Source organism: Gopherus flavomarginatus, chromosome 2 (genome assembly GCF_025201925.1).
Source record: "Gopherus flavomarginatus isolate rGopFla2 chromosome 2, rGopFla2.mat.asm, whole genome shotgun sequence".
NCBI lineage: Eukaryota > Metazoa > Chordata > Testudines > Testudinidae > Gopherus > Gopherus flavomarginatus.
Genome location: NC_066618.1, coordinates 3,597,528 through 3,611,781, shown reverse-complemented (window position 1 = coordinate 3,611,781; position 14,254 = coordinate 3,597,528). Strand labels below are relative to the sequence as shown.

Here is a 14,254-nt window from a genome sequence, read left to right as displayed (position 1 = left end):
GCATAAGCTTTAATAATTTAATATAAAATAATATACGGAGATATATCTATCTCATAGAACTGGAAGGGACCCTGAAAGGTCATTGAGTCTGGCCCCCTGCCTTCACTAGCAGGACCAAGTACTGATTTTTTGCCCCAGATCCCTAAGTGGCCCCCTCAAGGATTGAACTCAACCTTGGGTTTAGCAGGCCAATGCTCAAACCACTGAGCTATCCCTCCCCCCTAAAGCTTTTGTGGTGTAGCCCAAAAAAGGCTAATTAGACCCTTGGGTGCATAAATAGGGTACTTTCAAGGTGGAAGAGAGAGGTTATATTATCGCTGTATTTAGCACTGGCTTGACCATTATTAGACTACTGCATCCAGTTCTAGTAACCATCGTTCAAGAAGGATGCTAATAAATTGGAGAGGGTTTAGAGAAGCGCCACAAGAATGATTAAAGGATTAGAAAACATGCTTTGTGGTGGTAGAATCATAAAGTCAGAAGGGACCGCAAGAGTCATCTAGTCTAACCCGCTGCCAAGATGCAGAATTTGTTACATCTAACCATCCTCCAGGTATTGGCAAATTGACTGTTTTAGATATTGCTCTAGTTAGAATCTAGTAGCTTCCCAGGTATCAAGGTCAGGCTAACTGGTCTATAGTTCCCCAGCTTCTCCTTTTTCCCCTTTTTAAAGATGGGCACTATGTTAACCCTTCTCCAGTCTTCCAGCACCTCTCCTGTCATCCATGAATGGTTCTGAGATTTTTTGAGCTAATTCCTTTAGCACCCTGGGGTGAATAGCATCAGGCCCTGCTGACTTGAGTTCATTCAAATTAGTCAGAGGATCTCTGAGGTGTTTTTATCCTGATCTGCATCTCTTCCCCTTTATTGTCTATGGTAACTTTACCATTCATCCAGTCACATATCCTTTTTGACAAGACTGAAACAAAGTAGGCATTGAGCAGTTCTGCCTTCCTATAACCTTCTATTACCAGCTTACCTTCTTCACTGAGCAGCAGACCCTCACTGTCCCTGATCTTTCTTTTTTGGTAGACAGAAGGAGCTCAATCTATTTAAAGAGACAATTAAGGGTTCAGAGTCTATAAGTAGCCATATGGGGGAACAAAAATTTGATAATGCGCTCTTCAATCTAGCAAACCAAAATACAATGGTTGGAAGCTGACGCTAGACAAATTCAGACTAGAAATAAGGCGCAGTTTAACAGTGAGCGTAATTAAGCACTGGAACAATATACCATGGGCTGTGGCAGATTCTTCATCACTGGCAATTTTGAAATCATGATCGGGTGTTTTTCTAACACACAGGCTCTAGTTCAAACAGCAATTACTTCATGGAAGCTCTATGGCTTGTGTTATGCAGGTGGTCAGATCAGATGAGTTGTTTTCAACCTATGGTCTAAAATTTCCAGAAGGGTCCACACCTCCATTTGAAACTTTTTAGGGGTCCACAAAAGAAAAAAAGGGTGAAACCCACTGGACTAGATGATCACAGAGGTCCCTTCTGGCCTTACAATCTACGAATGACAGAACTGGGGCTAGAAATGCACACTATTTACAGATGGAAACCCAATTCCTGGCATTTGTTTCTAACCATGACCATTCACAAAGTATACCTCATAGGAGTCACAGACCTTTCATTCCAGCAATACTATCTCCTATTCCAGGTCAATGCCAATACAACAAGTCCCAAGACTCGTAATTTCATTTTGTGAATAACAATCAATTTGAACAATTATTTTTAGACAAGTCTCAAAAATGGCTCAGACCCGTTTTTACACACTTCCATGTGTTCATGACCACACATCCCTCTGAGCACACATTGCAATCAACAGTTTATCACAATACTAAAATATTTCCACCAGCTTGCAGTTTTCATTCAGCCAGTGAAGACATCGGCATCCTTTTTATTATTTGTATTAGTCTCAAAGTCTTGAGTTATTTGTTAGCAGAGCTTCCTCTCAGCAACAGAGTTTAGAACTGCCCAGAATAGTAAATCATGGCCATCCTCGTACTCAGATGGAAACTATTACTAACTTGAAATATAGGCCCTACTAACATTCATCTATCTGCCCTTGTATAATAAAGGCTGAGTAAGCATCTAAAGCCAAATCCAGATGGCCTGCAAATCAATGTGACCCCATATCTCTTGGATTGTAAGGAGAGCCTCAGTTTATCTCCAATCCAAACATTTCAGAAACAGTTAAGCAGCCGTTGTCCGTGGAAGTATTTTCTGTTGCTTTCCTTCAAAGCTTGCCTAATCACACACTCACCAGCATATTAACTATTTACACTACTGAGCCACCACAATAGAACAGGATCTAATCAAAGGCAGAAGCGGCAGCATAGGTGGTGCTTAGAGAAGAAACTGTTTATAATGCTTAGGGCACCATCTGGGATGGTCTCATCTAGACTAAGTTCAGCGATATTGCATCAAAAAAGACTGCATGATACTCATTTTCAAAAGAATGGATGGTTTGGGTCAATCTAATCTCCATAAAATAGGATGGAGGATTTAGCACATTCAAACCTATACAGCAAGTGAGGAATTACAGAAACTGACTTTCTGTACGCTTATGGGAAGTAAATACCCTGATGTTCAATTTCATAAGTTATGTGGTAGTTATGCAACATCAGCACAACTAACTGGAAGACTTAAGTCATGTTATTGGAACGTAGTATAAAATGTATATCTAATGGAGTCTCTGAAGGAATAGCAAATTGGCAGACTGATGTGTCAACACAAAACTATCCTGGGGCAATGGGCAAACCTCAAGTGGTTCTGAGGATCTCAGCCTACTTCCCAGCCAAGAATGAATCTTGAAATTTGCTTCCTCAGTTAACTCAGGAGATGGCTTCAGAGTGACAGGTGACACCATCCTCCCCACCCTAGGAGCACAGCAGCAACACAAACAGAACTCATTCCTCCTCAGCCTTTCCCCAACCCTTACTGTTACATGCTCCTTTCTCTCACGTAAGGTAGCATTCCTCAAAGGTACAAAGCAGGTTAGCACAACAACTAAAAACAAACAACAGAAGACCTACCTGTATAGGTGTTATTTATACATTTGTAAGTGCCCCTCATACCAGCTAACTCTGTCTCATGCAGGGAGAAATGGACTGCAGCATCCGTGAGTAATGCTTTCTATCATTTTCAGTCTGCTAGGAGACCCCATCCCATCCTGACAGATGATGACCTAGCCTCAGTTATTCACGCTTTTGTCACTTCTGGGAAGGACTACAGCAATGTGATATACCTGGGCATGAAGCCTTCAAACACTTCGGAAACTCCAACTAGTACAGAACACTGAAGCGCATCTCCTCAGCAACCCAGGCTACATCAAATCTGTCTTCCACTCTGTAGACTTGTTTCCCACAAAATTTCTAATCAAGGTCTCAGTCTTTATCTTCAAGGCACTTCATGGCCTGGGCCCAGGATATCTAAAAGATTGCCTAAAGTTCCAGGATGAAGACACTGGTCGACAGTTATACTCTGGCACAATGAACTCTTTATAATAAGGGTATATCTCAGGAGTCAGCAACCTTTCAGAAGTGGTATGCCAAGTCTTCATTTATACTTGAATTTTAATGTTTTTTAGAAGGTCTCTGTCTATAAATCTATATATTATATAACTAAACTATTATATTGTAAAATAAACAAGGTTTCCAAAATGTTTAAGAAGCTTCATTTAAAATTAAATTAAAATGTTGATCTTACTCCGCTGGCCCACTCAGCTCGCTGCTGGACTGGGGTTCTGTTCACCTAGGCCGGCAGCGTGCTGAGTGGGGCCTGCAGCCAAGACCCCAGCTGGCCAGGGTCCGGCAGCCAGAACCCCAGACCACCAGTGGGCTGTGCGGGGCTGGCGACCGGGACCCCAGACCAGCAGCAGGCTGAGCAGTTCAGCCCACAGCAGCTCAGGGGTTCCAACAGCCGGCTCCTGCCAGCCAGAATCCCAGCTGCTGGACCCACTCAGCCCGCTGCCAGTCTGGGGTCCCATCCCTGCCCACATACAGTGGGTACCTACCTTCTCCCTGGTTCTGGTCCATTCTCTTCTCTCTACACTGAGAAGAGGGTGGGAGTGCACTGAGCACAGGGCTGGGGGTGAAGGGTCTGGCCATGAGCTAGAATGAGGGAGAGGGCTCAGGGTTGGGGCAGGAGGTTTGGGTGTGGGGCACTTACCTGGGTAGCTCCCATTTGGTGCAAGGGGTGCAGGTGGGAATATGAGGAGGGGAGCGGTACAAGAACTCCCGTTTGCTCAGGGTGGGGATGTGGGAGGTGCATGAGGTGCGGGGGGCTGGGTATGTGGGGGGTGCAAGAGTCAGGGCAGATGGCTGGGGGCATGTGAGGGGGTGCAGGTGTCAGGGTAGGGGGTGAGGGTGCAAGAGTCAGGGTGGGAGTCATGGGGGGGTAGAGTCAAGCAGAGGGCTGGGTGTGTATGAGGAGGGTACAGGGCTCACGGCAGGAGCCTGGGGGGTGTGCAGGGCACAAGGCTCAGGGCACAGGGCTGGGGTGTGCGGGGGGGGGGCGGGCAGGGCAGGGGACTGGAGGGGATATACCCCTATTCTACCACCACCCCTTCCCCAAGGCCCTGCCCCACTTCTCTGCCTCTGCCAGGAGCAGCGAACATGCTGACTCTGCTCCTTCCCAATCCCCTCCCTCACAAGGGCCATCAGCTGATCGGCCAGCAGGGAGGGAGGGAGAGAGGGACAGAGGCGGAGGAGGGGCAGGAACCCAGTACACTTCGGGAAGAGGCAGGGGAGCCGGCAGGACCAAGCTTCTGCCCCCTGCCTCCTGCCCCCGCGAGGTGGAAGGGCGGGGGGAGCAGAGGGCAGAGAAGAGTGGGCTGGGCAAGATTTTTAATGGCATGCATGCCGTCTTTGGCACACATGCCATAGGTTGCCGACCCCTGGTATATCTCATCTGTAGTACAGGAGACAGCGCTTTCTCAAGCCTTACTGAGACTGTGGAATGAACCCCCCCAGGAACTAAAGACCATGACAAACCTTAACACCTTCTGCTCCAAGTGCATGGCATATTTCTTTGACTATGCCTTCTCACAAAGACATAGCACCACATATTTTTTAAAAAACATAAAACCCTACCAAAACATGACATTGCACTGCACACATTTCTCCCCCTGCGGAGAGGATGAGAGTACAAACATGTGACTGATGTGTAGTCATTGTTTATAACACTACTGGAAGGCGCTCAGATTTAAAAATTTTATTAAGATGATGTTTTAAAAAAATGGTGAACGGTACAGAGTTTAAGCATAGAAGTTTCTGGTTATCAGGGAATAATGTACAGACTATCGAGGGTGCAAAGTTCGGTTTAAGATCGGGTGTCGTAAGGAATACATAATATACAATATCCCTGACTGGGGATAAAAGGTTGATGGGTTAAAGTACAGACATTGAGATATGAGGGTATGATGTTCACATAATGGCTATGTTCAGGTGTGGATATGATGATGAGGATGGATTGATTGATGAGTGTGGTATAAGAATCTATGTAGAATAAAAAATAGAATATACTGTCCTGCATGCTGCACATTCCCTCTGTCTGTGTAATCCCTTGCCAGTCTGTGAGCTTTTCACAGACTCACCCTTGGTAGCCTCTCCCTGCTCAAGCCCCTAGGGTCTTTGGGGTTTTACATCTCCTTTGATCCCAGACTAAGCCTTGGGAAAAGTAAACCATTCTAGCCTAGATGGACTGAGATAGCTTATTGGCCACTGATGACACAGCCATTTTCTTAGCTGCTTTGAAGGTGTGTACCTGAGGCTCTTATCTTCGCCATAGTTTCATTTCCTGTGGGTTTTCTCATTTACAGCTTACTTTAACATAACTCCATAGCAAGTAACTCCTCATAATCAAACAGAGGCTTGCACCATATATTTCATTAAAAAATATATATATATTTCAGTTCATCACACCCCAGTTCGTTTTATTTTGCAACTCACCGAGCTAGAGCAGAGCAGCTGAACGAAGATTGTCAGCAGAATGGATTCTTGTGTACCAGTCCTCTCCAAACTCTCTGTATGCGGAGAGTCCTTATTTAAATTATAATATCATAGATCAAGAATCAATCCCATTCCCCATCCACAAACAAAAAGATAAAAAGACAGGTGGAGACAGAGCAAGGGTTTTCAGAAGGCATTTTTATGGGGACTATACAGTAGGCAGACTATTTACATCTTATGTTGAATACATATGTTTTCTGTGCACAGAAACTTGCCTCCTACAGATTTTGGCAAAGGCGATATTATTCTTAGGGAAACAGACTATATATTACAAACACCACCCTCTGTCAGCCATGTAATGCAGACAGCAGACTGCTTGCTGAAGTCTGATCCTTGTAGGAATCGACACTGTCACCAGCTATGACAGATACTGGAAGCGAGCTTTTCACAACCATCCGGATCACTGTTCTGAAATGCAGGAGCTTTAGAAAGGATTCACTGTTTCTGTTCATTTGCTACAAATCATTTTACCCCTAGACTAGAGAAGAATGGGAGATGATCTGAAGTGGGAAGCTAGTGATGGTACTTCGATTTGCTAGTATTTACACTCCCCAGACCTCCGCAAGCATTAACATCTTATTTTATTCTCTCCTCTCCATCAAGGGATTCAATTAAGTAGCTCTTCCTAAGGTCAAACATTTCTTTTGTTAATCTTCTTTGGGCATGTCTACATTACAGATTTTCCCCCAATATGAATTATTTAGGCATAAAGCCGCTGCAGTTAGTATATCGCTTGTGTGTATGCTTACTTGGCTCCTTGCATCGCCACTGCAGATACTCACCAGAAGTGCTTGTTTTGATGCACAGTGCAGTGCCCTAAGAGTAGGTAATTCCAGTCAGCAACTTGCCACCATTCAGTCCACTATCTTTTGAGAAGTTTGCATAATGGACAGAAATGAGTCATGCAGGGATGACTGAGACTGTAGAGTTAAGTTCCCATCATGCTACTTTCTCAACCCCATAATGCCACCTTTACCCCATAATTTTCACTCCTATTTTGAAAATCCCACAAACCCATCAGGGACTTGTCATCGTCCACCATTTCTGACAGAAGCATGGAGCCTGCACACCTCTGTACTATTGTCATGAGCACTGCAAGCACAGGACACGTGATCCTCCAGTATTTGCAGAGCCACAGGGAATGTGATATTTCCTGGAGGGAAGATTGCTGTGGGATACAAGGAGAACCAATTCAAGGTTGTTGGTGGCGTTCACAGAGAAGCTGCAAAATGGTGGAGCACCACTGCTGGGCTCGAGAAACAAGCACTGACTGCTGGTTTCACAGCATAATGCAGGATTGGGAAGACTAGTAGTGGCTGCAGAACTTTCAGATGGGCAAGGCCACATTCCTGGATCTGTGTGCTGAGCTCACTCCCCTGGCACAGGGACATCAGAATAAGAGCTGCACTGATAGCGGAGAAGTGAGCTGATCACACTGTTGAAACTTGCAATGCTGGATTGCTACCAGTCAATGAGAAATCATTTATTTGGAGTTGTATAACTGATTGTGGGGGCCATTGTCATGCAAGCGTTCCGGGCCATTAGCTGTCTCCTTACACAAAGGACTGACTCTTGGCAATATGCAGGACCATAATGGGTGGATTTTCAGAAATGGGGTTCCTGAGCAGTGGAGTGAGAGAAGGCACAAATATCCCTATTTTGGCACCAGACCACCTTGCTACAAAGTACATCAACAGAAATAGCTACTTTCCTATAATGATGCAAATGCTTGTGGATCACCGGGGATGCTTCACCGACATCAGTGTTGGCTGGTAAGAGAAGGTGAATGTCACACTCATCTTTAACACAGGACAGTTCAGAAAGCTACAAGTAGGGACTTTATTTCCCAATCAGTAGATTACTGATGTTGAAATGCCAGTAGTAAGCCTGAGGGACCCAGTCTACCCCTTAATCCTATAGCTCACGAAGCCATATACCAGCCACTCGATAGCACCAAAGGAGGATTCAACTACCAGATCAACAGGTGCAGAATGACAGTTGAACGTGCTTTTGGTAGATTGAAGAGGCGCTGACATTGTTTACTCACAAGACTGCATCTCAGGGAGAAAAATATCTCAATGCTTGTAGCTGCCTGATGTGTCCTCCATAATATCTGGGAAGCTAAAGGGGAAAACCTGAGCTCAAGTTGGAGGACAAAGGTGGAGCAGCTGTCTGCTGAGTTTGAACAGCCAGACACAAAAGAGCTCAACAGAGCTCTACGGCTCAGAGGCTTTGAAAGAGCACTTTTAAGAGTGAGCCACAGTAATGCATAGTGGTGTACTGTACTCCACCAGGCCCTGCAGTTCTTGGGCCTGATAGGAATTGTGTACTGCTTGGTATACATCTATGAATATAACACTGACAATGAACTTAATTTTTCTGGCACTTGCTGTATATTTATGACCACACTTCCCCCCTCACTGATCCTAAGAGTCGTGTCATACTGTACAACAACAACTAAGTGGTGTTTTCACTACTGCCAGGCGTTCTGCAGCATATGTTGGGAACTAATGAAGATTATTTTCCAAATAATAGTTTTATTGAGTAACCAAAAATTCAAAAAAAATTCTGCGCATGTTAAAAAGCAAATACATTATTAGCTTAATAAATTTATGGAACAGAGCTTAGAGTAGGGGAAGAAATATTAATGTCCACACTAGCTACAAACACAGCAGCCATGGTTCTCAGAGGTCAGTATATCTGTGGTTGTCCTTAATGTCTCCCTGATACCATATGGAATGTGGTTGTAGGGAGCTGCTGTACTGGAGTTTTCCGTGGACTGCAAAAGGAGGCAAGACTGGGATTGTTGAACCTGTAGGTCCACAACATCTGCAGCATCTGTGTTTGCTGCTGGAGAAGCCCAATTCCATCCTGATGCATCTCCCTCTCCTTTTCCTGCTGGGACTCCTCAGCCTGTCTGTTCTCTGTCTCTCAAGGCTACTTGCAAAATTAATCTTCCAGCCTTTGTATTCACAGTCTGATGTAGCACTGGCTTGCAGGAGCTCACTGAACATATCTCGAGACCTCTTCTTTCTTCTCCTTCCCTGGCTCAAGGCCACAATGGCAGCTGCTATTGATAAAACAGAGGTACCATTGTCAGTATACTCACAACAGAATGTGAAAGTCAAGATTAAGAACTCTCCCCTTCCCTTACTTCCCCTAAAGTGTTAAACAAGACATGTTTACTAACACTTCTGCTTCCGAGCGTGGCTCACCATGGGTGAGGGAAATGAGAAGGGAATTACTCAACTGCATGAAGCTATGAATGCAGAGCAGCAGCACTAAATCCTGGCACCACTTTCCACAGATAGTGGTGACTGCAGCAGATCTCTCACTCCTGAGTAATAAAGGCACAGAGCACTGCTGCTGCTGGCATCCCTAAGCCAACTGGGCCCATATGCTGTTAGCCATAATGCCTGCCGAAGTTATCGCCAACTGGCATGAGATAGTGTCCTACCACGAGAGGAAGAAATAAGGCTGTCATCCCTAGAAGCCTTCAGAAGAGGATTGCAGAGTACCTCCATGGCATTTTCATCAAGCTCTCTCAGGAGGATTCAAGGGACATCACGATGCACAAACTTCTCCATGTATCCCCCCTCCCTCACCTAACTCTAAAGGAGAATGAAAAGCAGATACTCCAACTCTCTTTGTTGTTTCACTACCTCTTCTAGTACAAGTAAATTAATGAAAAATCAATAGCTGTATCATGCTAAGTTGAGGACATCATCACTGTAAGAGCAAATAAAATGACACTTACCCAAGATTCCTTCACCATCAGACTTGCCTATGGTCACCTGCAAGGACTGGCTGGACAGCGATGGAGTTTCAAACAGTTCCTGGCTGATGGCAGAGTTGGATTCCCCCAGTTACATGTCTCATCCTCCTCTTCCACATCCTCGCTGTTCACACCAGGTACCTGTGACTCAAGCTCCTTGGAGATATCCACGATGGTGTGCAAGGTGGTGGTCTCTGCCATGTATGGCATGCAGCTCTTTGCAAAAGTGGCAGGTCTGCAGCTTGGCACCAGATCAACTGTTGGCCTCCCTAGCTTCTGATATGCCTGCCTCAGTTCCTATGCTTTCACACAGCATTGCTGCTCACCCGTCTTACCTCTTCTCCTGCATCCTCATGTAATCTGCTCATAGATGTCCACGTTTCTACAGTTGGTCTGTAGCTGTGCTTGCACAGCCTCTTCTCCCCACAAGCCCAGAAGTGCCAATATTTTCTGCGTACGGAAGACCAGAGTGTGTTTCGAGCATTTAGCTAGCATGCTCAGCTAGCCAGTTGCACAAAACAGTGGAGAGATGCTGGTATGCATGCAAAGATGGACAATCTGGATAAGGCCCGAGGGGTGGAGGAGTGCGGCTTCTGGTCTCTCTGACTTCTGTGCAGGAGAGTTCACAACTGTGACCACAGCAATCACTGTCAGGCATTTTGGGACAGCATTAACAACAGGTGTGTTGTAAACAAGACACGAGAAGTCATTCTTCTGCTTTACTCTGCGCTGGTTAGGCCTCAACTGGAGTATTGTGTCCACTTCTGGGCACCGCATTTCAAGAAAGATGTGGAGAAATTGGAGAGGGTCCAGAGAAGAGCAACAAGAATGATTAAAGGTCTTGAGAACATGACCTATGAAGGAAGGCTGAAGGAATTGGGTTTGTTTAGTTTGGAAAAGTGAAGACAGAGGGGACATGATAGCAGTTTTCAGGTATCTAAAAGGGTGTCATCAGGAGGAGGGAGAACACTTGTTCACCTTAACCTCTAATGATAGAACAAGAAGCAGTGGGCTTAAACTGCAGAAAGGGAGATTTAGGTTGGACATTAGGAAAAAGTTCCTAACTGTCAGGGTAGTTAAACACTGGAATAGATTGCCTAGGAGGTTGTGGAATCTCCATCTCTGGAGATATTTAAGAGTAGGTTAGATAAATGTCTATCAGGGATGGTCTAGACAGTATTTGGTCCTGCCATGAGGGCAGGGGACTGGACTCGATGACCTTTCGAGGTCCCTTCCAGTCCTAGAGTCTATGAGCTGCTGGAGGACTGGTAGGGTCAATGTAGGTAACACAGTCTACATTTGCGCTGCGTCAACCTCAGTACCTTGACAAGGGCTAAACAGCACTCGGGAAGGTGTTATTACATTGGCATAATAGAGAGCTTACATCAGTGGGAGGCAAAATTTAAGGATAGACACAAGACTGTTTATGTCAACCTAACTTTGTAGCATAGTCCAGGCCTTCTAAGTCACTGCAGTTCCTGCCCTTTACTCTAGGCTCAGTTTTGACACACTGATGTGATACAACCATTTGTTTTCTTTCAGCACCCCACTCTCCTTTAAAATTAGCATTTAACTACTCACACAGAGTGAAACCTGTGGTTGTAAGAACAGAAACAACTCTGCCATAGTTCCCATTTCTCCTGTCCTAAGTCAGCTTTTCTTAGAATGGGCCACAGCAGGAGAAGTTACCATTGCCTGCTGAAGCATAAGCAAATAGTAAGTCATCCCTCTTTCTCTGCAGCACTCTAAAACCGTATCAGTTTTCCCTGAAAAGTGCCTCCAGTTTCCTTTAAAAAAAAAAAAGGAGTTAAGATATTAAATACCTTTTACACTCCATGCACAGGTAATCCCTATTTATTTATTTATTTCCAGAGAGCATATTAAATATACTACTTACAGCCTACAGTGGTGAGCTTGTCCTATATTACAGACTTATAATAAGGAATACAGGAATTTGTTTCCCAAAATGCAGGACTCCCTGCGGTTAAGACCCTTAACAAGCCAGTTCCAGGTTAGCAGCTGTTAGAGCGCATGTATAATTTTGTATAAACACTCATGTTTACAGACAAGCCCTTCAAAAGGGGTCAATTGAAGTATATTACTCTAGTCTTACTGACCTTGCCAGCATCCTTAAAAACACGAGGACATTTCATCTGAACACATGTTTTGGCATCTAACAACATAAAAGATTTTGTTCGCATCAGTGATTATAATACTGAATTACTAGATAATTAGATAATTAGCACACTGAATTAGCTTAAAGCAGAAAAATCTGACATACGAGGCATAATACTTCACCACTGACTTCAAATGGGCATTTAGGGCGTTCAGCACCGAGCAGGACCCAGATCTAAGTCAGAAGTCATGTCACACAGGATCAGGCCTTCCATGATCACAGCTGAAGACTTGAGTCAGCTTCAGCCAATACAGGAACATCCTTGTCACTTAGGTTGTATAAACACCAATGTAGAGAAGCTGCATAACAGACTCCTTTCTCTCATTACCAGAAATCTCTTCCTGAAGAAGTTTGAGTTCTTTACCCAAACTCTCACAACCAAATCAAAGATCTGCCCACAAGGTCTTGTGCAGTGAGAGTTTGTGCTGTCTCTCTCTGAGACCCTTAGACAAACTAAACCAGTATTCAAATTGCAAATAAAAAGATTTAATTTTAATCATGATAAACCAAGGTGGTTTAAATCTGTTCAGTTTATCCAGGAAGTGGGAAACAACTTCAGCATGTTTCTTTCACATCAGCCACTAGTGCAATCCTACGAGTTTTAAGAAAGTCAGCACTGAGAGAACAACCACTGCTGTAAGAAAGAAGCTAAAACTTGCATGATTTGGATGAAAGATCCACCCACTTCCAGCTAGGAGTTGTCATGTGGCAGGTACTTTACATTCTTAAAAGAAACAAGGGTGCAGCATGCAAAGGAATCCTAATGCTCCCTCAGTGCAGGAAACTGGAGAACCTGCAGAAGCATGTGGCAATGCAGATATGCTTAGTCCAACTCCATAAGATCCTCATTTTTACAAAACCACAGGAAGTAATATGCAACTCTCCACACTATACGTGGTGTATGCATTATACCACTTGGCAGCACTGCATATGGCACAGAGAGCTGTCTGTACAGTGGCCCATCTGATCTGATGAATGAGCATCCATAAACAGAGAATAATAATCCAAAAAGTGAGAAAGCCGGGAATCCCCTAGATTATTTTTTTAAAGGAACTAAATATGATAGAACACCACATTCAACACTAGCAGCATGCAGTAGTCTGATTGCCTTGGTGCAAATCTCAGTTCACTTCTACCTCTAATTAGTGCCACACATCAGATTTTAAATCTAATGTAGCTTCTCATTTTATAAATGTGTTTTCATTTAATGAAGTTGTAATTAATCTTGTCAAGGGACTTTCAAAGCAAACCAAATACAGCTGGAACCACTATTGTTTCCTCACAGCATTATTGCTCAGAACCAGTTCCTCCTTACAGATGTCTGATCAGTAGAGTCCTGGGCAGATACAAAATTTGGATCCACATCCTATCTGCAAACATTGTCCAGGGATATCCACAGATTTGCAGAGCTCTACTGATAAATCACCACTTCCATTTCCTATTAGGGCTTTATTGAAGACCCCTCATCGTTTCAGTTTGGTCATTTACCCTCATCTGAATTTCTTTCCTCTATCAAGAGCCTAAGCAATGAAGCAGATTAAATGAATCTGAATGAAGGTTACTAAGGACACACTGATGTTACCATCAGTGACTTTGCAGGGTTCCATGTTTGTATCTCAGTGGCTTTCAGATCAAATGTGCTCCATTTGCAGTCGAAAAAAAATCTTTTTGCTTGTAAACTAAAAATTCTGTGGGCCAAATTAAACCCTATTGTATTCAGATTATGCTTTCAGTGACACCAGTGTAATCCCATTGCTGTCAAAGCATTTGCACAAGTGTAAATTATTCAATTTATTAAATTTTTACAAACCCAAACAACTGTTGATCCATAATAGAATCTAGTTCCTCCTTCATTATCTATGTTGGTTAAGCAGGGCAAACAGGGTAAAAAAAAAAGTGTAAATTTATTTTTGCCATTGAAGTCAGCCAATCTGACTTGACAGAAGCAGCAGATCTGATGAGTAAGAAGATATGAACAGGAGAACCACCACACTCTAAAGGCCACAAACTAAGCTTGAAAGTCTTACTCAGCCACAGATAAGTAGGAGTATGGACCAGGTGAGAAGGGAGATTGGATAGAAAGTGGCTAGAGAGCAGAGCAGCACAGGAACCCACTGCATCTTTAAGAAAAGAAAAGGTGATCAGCCAGCCAAGGAGCCCAAGTGTTGCTACAGCTTTTTCAGAAGGAGGCAGGAGAAACTGAGGAATCTAGGTGCTGCTATTCATCTCTTAGAATGCTACAGTGAGTAAAGTGGCAAGAGCCACTGTTTTTGTCAGGATAGAAGG

General features: G+C 44.0%; 1 protein-coding gene across 15 annotated transcripts in view; it reads right to left on the bottom strand.

Moving 5' to 3' along the window:
- The window catches only part of MAP4 (microtubule associated protein 4), a 276,034-nt gene that overhangs the window by 192,496 nt on the left and 69,284 nt on the right, over positions 1 to 14,254 (bottom strand). The window contains exon 3 of one of the 15 annotated variants that reach the window (XM_050942394.1): positions 980 to 1,048. The exons of the other annotated variants lie outside the window; for them this stretch is intronic. The gene's annotated coding sequence lies outside the window, so the exon portion shown is untranslated. The remainder of the gene's footprint in view (positions 1 to 979; positions 1,049 to 14,254) is intronic. 15 annotated transcript variants of the gene reach the window in all.